This window comes from Rhamphochromis sp. 'chilingali' (assembly GCF_963969265.1).
Source record: "Rhamphochromis sp. 'chilingali' genome assembly, chromosome: 10".
Lineage (NCBI taxonomy): Eukaryota > Metazoa > Chordata > Actinopteri > Cichliformes > Cichlidae > Rhamphochromis > Rhamphochromis sp. 'chilingali'.
In genome coordinates, this window is record NC_137937.1 from 15,500,861 (window position 1) to 15,507,055 (window position 6,195).

The following is a 6,195-nucleotide window of genomic DNA, read 5'->3' on the forward strand; positions in this document are numbered from 1 at the left end:
GTTGCGAGCGTTGAGTTACTTGTTTTCTCTCCCGAAACGTAAAAGAGGAGATTTTTTAAAAGTGCCGCCGCATCTCAAACTCGTTACAGCGCCGGAAGACCGTAGTGGCCAAAAATATATTACATCCGTAGTGGTTTAGCACTACCATAGAGAATGAATGGGAAACGGTTTAGGCCGTTTAGCTAAACAATCCCAGGCTCCCGCGCGACAAACGTCACTGCTGTTTAGTTTTCTGTCTTCATTTATGTTGGAAGTGATAGCAGAGCTGTACGTTTTAACTTGTTTCCAAAACCCCGCAGTCAGGACATGTTATATTGTATTTAGATAGAAGCTAGCGAGCTAACTCCCTGCTAACTTCTAACTCCGTTAAATGTCATAAATTCCGTTTTCATGGATGCCTGGATGTTAAACTCAATTGTTACACCTGGTAGAGCAGAACGCTGATCATTTTATTAAAGATGAAAGACTTTAGACAGTTTTTCAACTCTCAGTAATGCCATAGTGATCGTTTGATATATGGACCTGCAGCGGAGTTTAGACCCAGACACGGCTAGTGACGTCAGACTGAACAATCGGATAGTTCTATCACGTGCACGTGTACACGTTGACAACCGTAACCATGGTCGCCGAGGGTATTTAAATGCTGCACAAGGTTCCAAACGTCCGTTTACACTTGCTCGTGGACTTGTTTCGACCTGCTCCAACCTCAGCCTGTGGAAAGCTAAGTTTTGCAAAACATTTTACTAAAAGCGGATTTAATTTGAGAGCACAACAAGTACTTCATCTGTGGATCGTTTGTACTTGTTTTTGTTTTTCAAGTTTGAAGATGGCTCGCCGTGGACCCGGACTCCCCGACTGTCACCTGGACTTCGCTGCAGGTACGTTTGAAAATTTCTTTAAATGTAAATTACTGTAATAATTTAACAAGTTCCAGTGTGAATATCAAGTTCTAACGTGATCAAATATGTGTATTCCAAGATTGTTTCCCGTAAATTGTTTGTATGTTTTAAATTTTCCGGGAGAGGTGTAGAAATTATTAACGACTGGTGTATGAATATGAAAAAAGGTGTTACTTTGATTTGAAGGCATCAAATTTGACACTTTTCTTTAAAATGAAATGGTTAAAAATAGCTTAATGGACTAAAATTTGTAAAATGCCCAAAAATCAGTTTCTGTGGTAACGGCATCTTCAAGATGTCATGGCGTCAGAACACGCAGGCGTAAACACACAGATCCAGGTCCCCTCCTGACATCCTTTTCTTCTCCGGATCAAAGGCTTTATTGACATAAACTATATTTTTTCTCTGCTGCAAAACACAAAGATAGCAGATAGCTTTTCTTCAAATTCTTTAATTCTCAATCGCTTTTGCAACTTTGTACTTTTGTATTACTTGCAGCAACAACTCCACCTCATTGTTAGTCCATTTAAAAAACTCGTCGCTTTTCCTTTTCATTTTCCTGCACGTTTCAAAGAGCCGGAAAGTAAATAAACGGCAGACAGAAATGAGGCAGGTCCAGTCACCTTGCGTTTCACGCATGCGCAGTACTGGAACGTAAGCGTTTTCGGCCGTTTCAATGTGGACACACAACTCTGTGAAAACGGTAGTTTGGACACGAGCATTTTCAGACAAAAACGCCTTTTTCAAATTGATCCGGGCTAGTGTGACGTAAGATCACAGGCCGTTCCAATGACGTCACCAATCACCACACTTCAAAGCACAAAGCCTGCGTTGTCACAGTAACGCATTCTGCGATAGGAGGTCATATATAGGAGTGAACTTGACTCTCACACAGCCTTAACTGTCTGCCTGTCCTCATGTCTGCAGTGCTGCTGTCTCCGGTCACCCTGCATGTTTCTAAGGTTAGTTTTCTCCATATTTATATTGTTCTTGTAGTTTTTGTCCTCTGGTTTTTGTCCTTGAGGTTTGAATATACATGTCAAATCAAATCAAATCACTTTTATTTTCACATCACATGTGCAGGTACATTGGTACAGTACATGTGAGTGAAATTAATGTTGAAGTTCCAGTTGTGAAGCTGAGGTGTCTATGAAGTGTTCAGCAGTCTGATGGCCTGATGGAAAAATCTGTCTCTCAGTCTGCTGGTACGGGACCGGATGCTGCAGAACCTCCTTCCTGTGGGAAGTAGTCGGAACAGTTTATGGCTGGGGTGACTGGAGTCCTTGATGATCCTCCCCGCTTTCCTCAGGCAGCGCTTCGTGTGTGTGTGTGTGTGTGTGTGTGTGTGTGTGTGTGTGTGTGTGTGTGTGTTGTACTCAGATTAGGTTTGAAGTGTCTGTGTGGTGCAGCTGGTCTGGTCTGTCTCTGTACAGTCGAGGCTGCACCCACCTATAAAAGGTGGAGGCTCACCAGGACATGCACACCTCACAAGTTCCCGGCTCTCTCGACTCTGTTGAAGACGGGTTTCTTGGAGAAGGGGAGGGCAGTGAGGCACAGTCCCCCGTCCCCCGACGCCCCGACGCCCCTCGCGATGCCCCTCCGTCTTCGACTAACCCTCTGCATAGGAGCCGTGAGAGCCAGGAACTTGTGAGTTTTGTATGTCCACTCAGGCATCCTTCATACCTGGTCTGTAGGAAGTTCCTGTCAGAAGGAGGGGGCACCGCGAGGGCGTCGAGGGGCGGAAGGCGGTGCCTTAGTGCCTTCCTCCTTCTGACATTGTAAAGGAACCCAGTTTTTTTTAATGGTAATATGAATGTGTGTGTGTGTGTGTGTGTGTGTGTGTGTGTGTGTGTGTGTGTGTGTGTGTGTGTGTTTGTACTCAGATTAGGTTTGAAGTGTCTGTGTGGTGCAGCTGGTCTGGTCTGTCTCTGTACAGTCGAGGCTGCACCCACCTATAAAAGGTGGAGGCTCGCCAGGACATGCACACCTCACAAGTTCCCGGCTCTCTCGACTCTGTTGAAGACGGGTTTCTTGGAGAAGGGGAGGGCAGTGAGGCACAGTCCCCCGTCCCCCGACGCCCCTCGCGATGCCCCTCCGTCTTCGACTAACCCTCTGCATAGGAGCCGTGAGAGCCAGGAACTTGTGAGTTTTGTATGTCCACTCAGGCATCCTTCATACCTGGTCTGTAGGAAGTTCCTGTCAGAAGGAGGGGGCACCGCGAGGGCGTCGAGGGGCGGAAGGCGGTGCCTTAGTGCCTTCCTCCTTCTGACATTGTAAAGGAACCCAGTTTTTTTAATGGTAAGATGTTTGTGTCTGTGTGTGTGTGTCTGTGTCTGTGTGTATGTATGTATGTATGTGTTTTTTGTCCTCATATTAGGTTTGAAGTGTCTGTGTGGTGCAGCTGGTCTGGTCTGTCTCTGTACAGTCGAGGCTGCACCCACCTATAAAAGGTGGAGGCTCGCCAGGACATGCACACCTCACAAGTTCCCGGCTCTCTCGACTCTGTTGAAGACGGGTTTCTTGGAGAAGGGGAGGGCAGTGAGGCACAGTCCCCCGTCCCCCGACGCCCCTCGCGATGCCCCTCCGTCTTCGACTAACCCTCTGCATAGGAGCCGTGAGAGCCAGGAACTTGTGAGTTTTGTATGTCCACTCAGGCATCCTTCATACCTGGTCTGTAGGAAGTTCCTGTCAGAAGGAGGGGGCACCGCGAGGGCGTCGAGGGGCGGAAGGCGGTGCCTTAGTGCCTTCCTCCTTCTGACATTGTAAAGGAACCCTATTTTTTTTTAATGGTAAGATGTTTGTGTGTGTGTGTGTGTGTGTGTGTGTCTGTGTCTGTCTGTGTGTGTGTGTGTGTGTGTGTGTGTGTGTGTGTGTGTGTGTGTGTGTGTGTTTGTACTCAGATTAGGTTTGAAGTGTCTGTGTGGTGCAGCTGGTCTGGTCTGTCTCTGTACAGTCGAGGCTGCACCCACCTATAAAAGGTGGAGGCTCACCAGGACATGCACACCTCACAAGTTCCCGGCTCTCTCGACTCTGTTGAAGACGGGTTTCTTGGAGAAGGGGAGGGCAGTGAGGCACAGTCCCCCGTCCCCTGACGCCCCTCGCGATGCCCCTCCGTCTTCGACTAACCCTCTGCATAGGAGCCGTGAGAGCCAGGAACTTGTGAGTTTTGTATGTCCACTCAGGCATCCTTCATACCTGGTCTGTAGGAAGTTCCTGTCAGAAGGAGGGGGCACCGCGAGGGCGTCGAGGGGCGGAAGGCGGTGCCTTAGTGCCTTCCTCCTTCTGACATTGTAAAGGAACCCTATTTTTTTAATGGTAAGATGTTTGTGTCTGTGTGTGTGTGTGTGTGTGTGTGTTTTGTACTCAGATTAGGTTTGAAGTGTCTGTGTGGTGCAGCTGGTCTGGTCTGTCTCTGTACAGTCGAGGCTGCACCCACCTATAAAAGGTGGAGGCTCACCAGGACATGCACACCTCACAAGTTCTTGGCTCTCTCGACTCTGTTGAAGACGGGTTTCTTGGAGAAGGAGAGGGCAGTGAGGCACAGTCCCCCGTCCCCCGACGCCCCTCGCGATGCCCCTCCGTCTTCGACTAACCCTCTGCATAGGAGCCGTGAGAGCCAGGAACTTGTGAGTTTTGTATGTCCACTCAGGCATCCTTCATACCTGGTCTGTAGGAAGTTCCTGTCAGAAGGAGGGGGCACCGCGAGGGCGTCGAGGGGCGGAAGGCGGTGCCTTAGTGCCTTCCTCCTTCTGACATTGTAAAGGAACCCAGTTTTTTTAATGGTAAGATGTTTGTGTGTGTGTCTGTGTCTGTGTGTATGTATGTATGTATGTGTTTTTTGTCCTCATATTAGGTTTGAAGTGTCTGTGTGGTGCAGCTGGTCTGGTCTGTCTCTGTACAGTCGAGGCTGCACCCACCTATAAAAGGTGGAGGCTCACCAGGACATGCACACCTCACAAGTTCCCGGCTCTCTCGACTCTGTTGAAGACGGGTTTCTTGGAGAAGGGGAGGGCAGTGAGGCACAGTCCCCCGTCCCCCGACGCCCCTCGCGATGCCCCTCCGTCTTCGACTAACCCTCTGCATAGGAGCCGTGAGAGCCAGGAACTTGTGAGTTTTGTATGTCCACTCAGGCATCCTTCATACCTGGTCTGTAGGAAGTTCCTGTCAGAAGGAGGGGGCACCGCGAGGGCGTCGAGGGGCGGAAGGCGGTGCCTTAGTGCCTTCCTCCTTCTGACATTGTAAAGGAACCCTATTTTTTTTAATGGTAAGATGTCTGTGTGTGTGTGTGTCTGTGTCTGTGTGTGTATGTATGTATGTATGTATGTATGTATGTATGTATGTATGTATGTATGTATGTATGTATGTATGTATGTATGTATGTATGTATGTATGTATGTATGTATGTATGTATGTATGTATGTGTTTTTTGTACTCAGATTAGGTTTGAAGTGTCTGTGTGGTGCAGCTGGTCTGGTCTGTCTCTGTACAGTCGAGGCTGCACCCACCTATAAAAGGTGGAGGCTCACCAGGACATGCACACCTCACAAGTTCCCGGCTCTCTCAACTCTGTTAAAGACGGGTTTCTTGGAGAAGGGGAGGGCAGTGAGGCACAGTCCCCCGTCCCCCGACGCCCCTCGCGATGCCCCTCCGTCTTCGACTAACCCTCTGCATAGGAGCCGTGAGAGCCAGGAACTTGTGAGTTTTGTATGTCCACTCAGGCATCCTTCATACCTGGTCTGTAGGAAGTTCCTGTCAGAAGGAGGGGGCACCGCGAGGGCGTCGAGGGGCGGAAGGCGGTGCCTTAGTGCCTTCCTCCTTCTGACATTGTAAAGGAACCCTATTTTTTTAATGGTAAGATGTGTGTGTGTGTGTGTGTGTGTGTGTGTGTGTGTGTGTGTGTGTGTGTATGTATGTGTTTTTTGTCCTCATATTAGGTTTGAAGTGTCTGTGTGGTGCAGCTGGTCTGGTCTGTCTCTGTACAGTCGAGGCTGCACCCACCTATAAAAGGTGGAGGCTCACCAGGACATGCACACCTCACAAGTTCCCGGCTCTCTCGACTCTGTTGAAGACGGGTTTCTTGGAGAAGGGGAGGGCAGTGAGGCACAGTCCCCCGTCCCCCGACGCCCCTCGCGATGCCCCTCCGTCTTCGACTAACCCTCTGCATAGGAGCCGTGAGAGCCAGGAACTTGTGAGTTTTGTATGTCCACTCAGGCATCCTTCATACCTGGTCTGTAGGAAGTTCCTGTCAGAAGGAGGGGGCACCGCGAGGGCGTCGAGGGGCGGAAGGCGGTGCCTT

At 49.4% G+C, this 6,195-nt stretch overlaps 1 long non-coding RNA gene across 1 annotated transcript; it reads left to right on the forward strand.

The window, feature by feature from the left end:
- The first annotated feature begins 749 nt into the window (after window positions 1–749).
- On the forward strand, window positions 750–2,327 carry LOC308403683. The gene is made up of 3 exons (XR_013972954.1): window positions 750–878; window positions 1,827–1,861; window positions 2,098–2,327. It is a non-coding gene; the product is annotated as an uncharacterized lncRNA (long non-coding RNA).
- The last annotated feature ends 3,868 nt before the right edge of the window (window positions 2,328–6,195 follow it).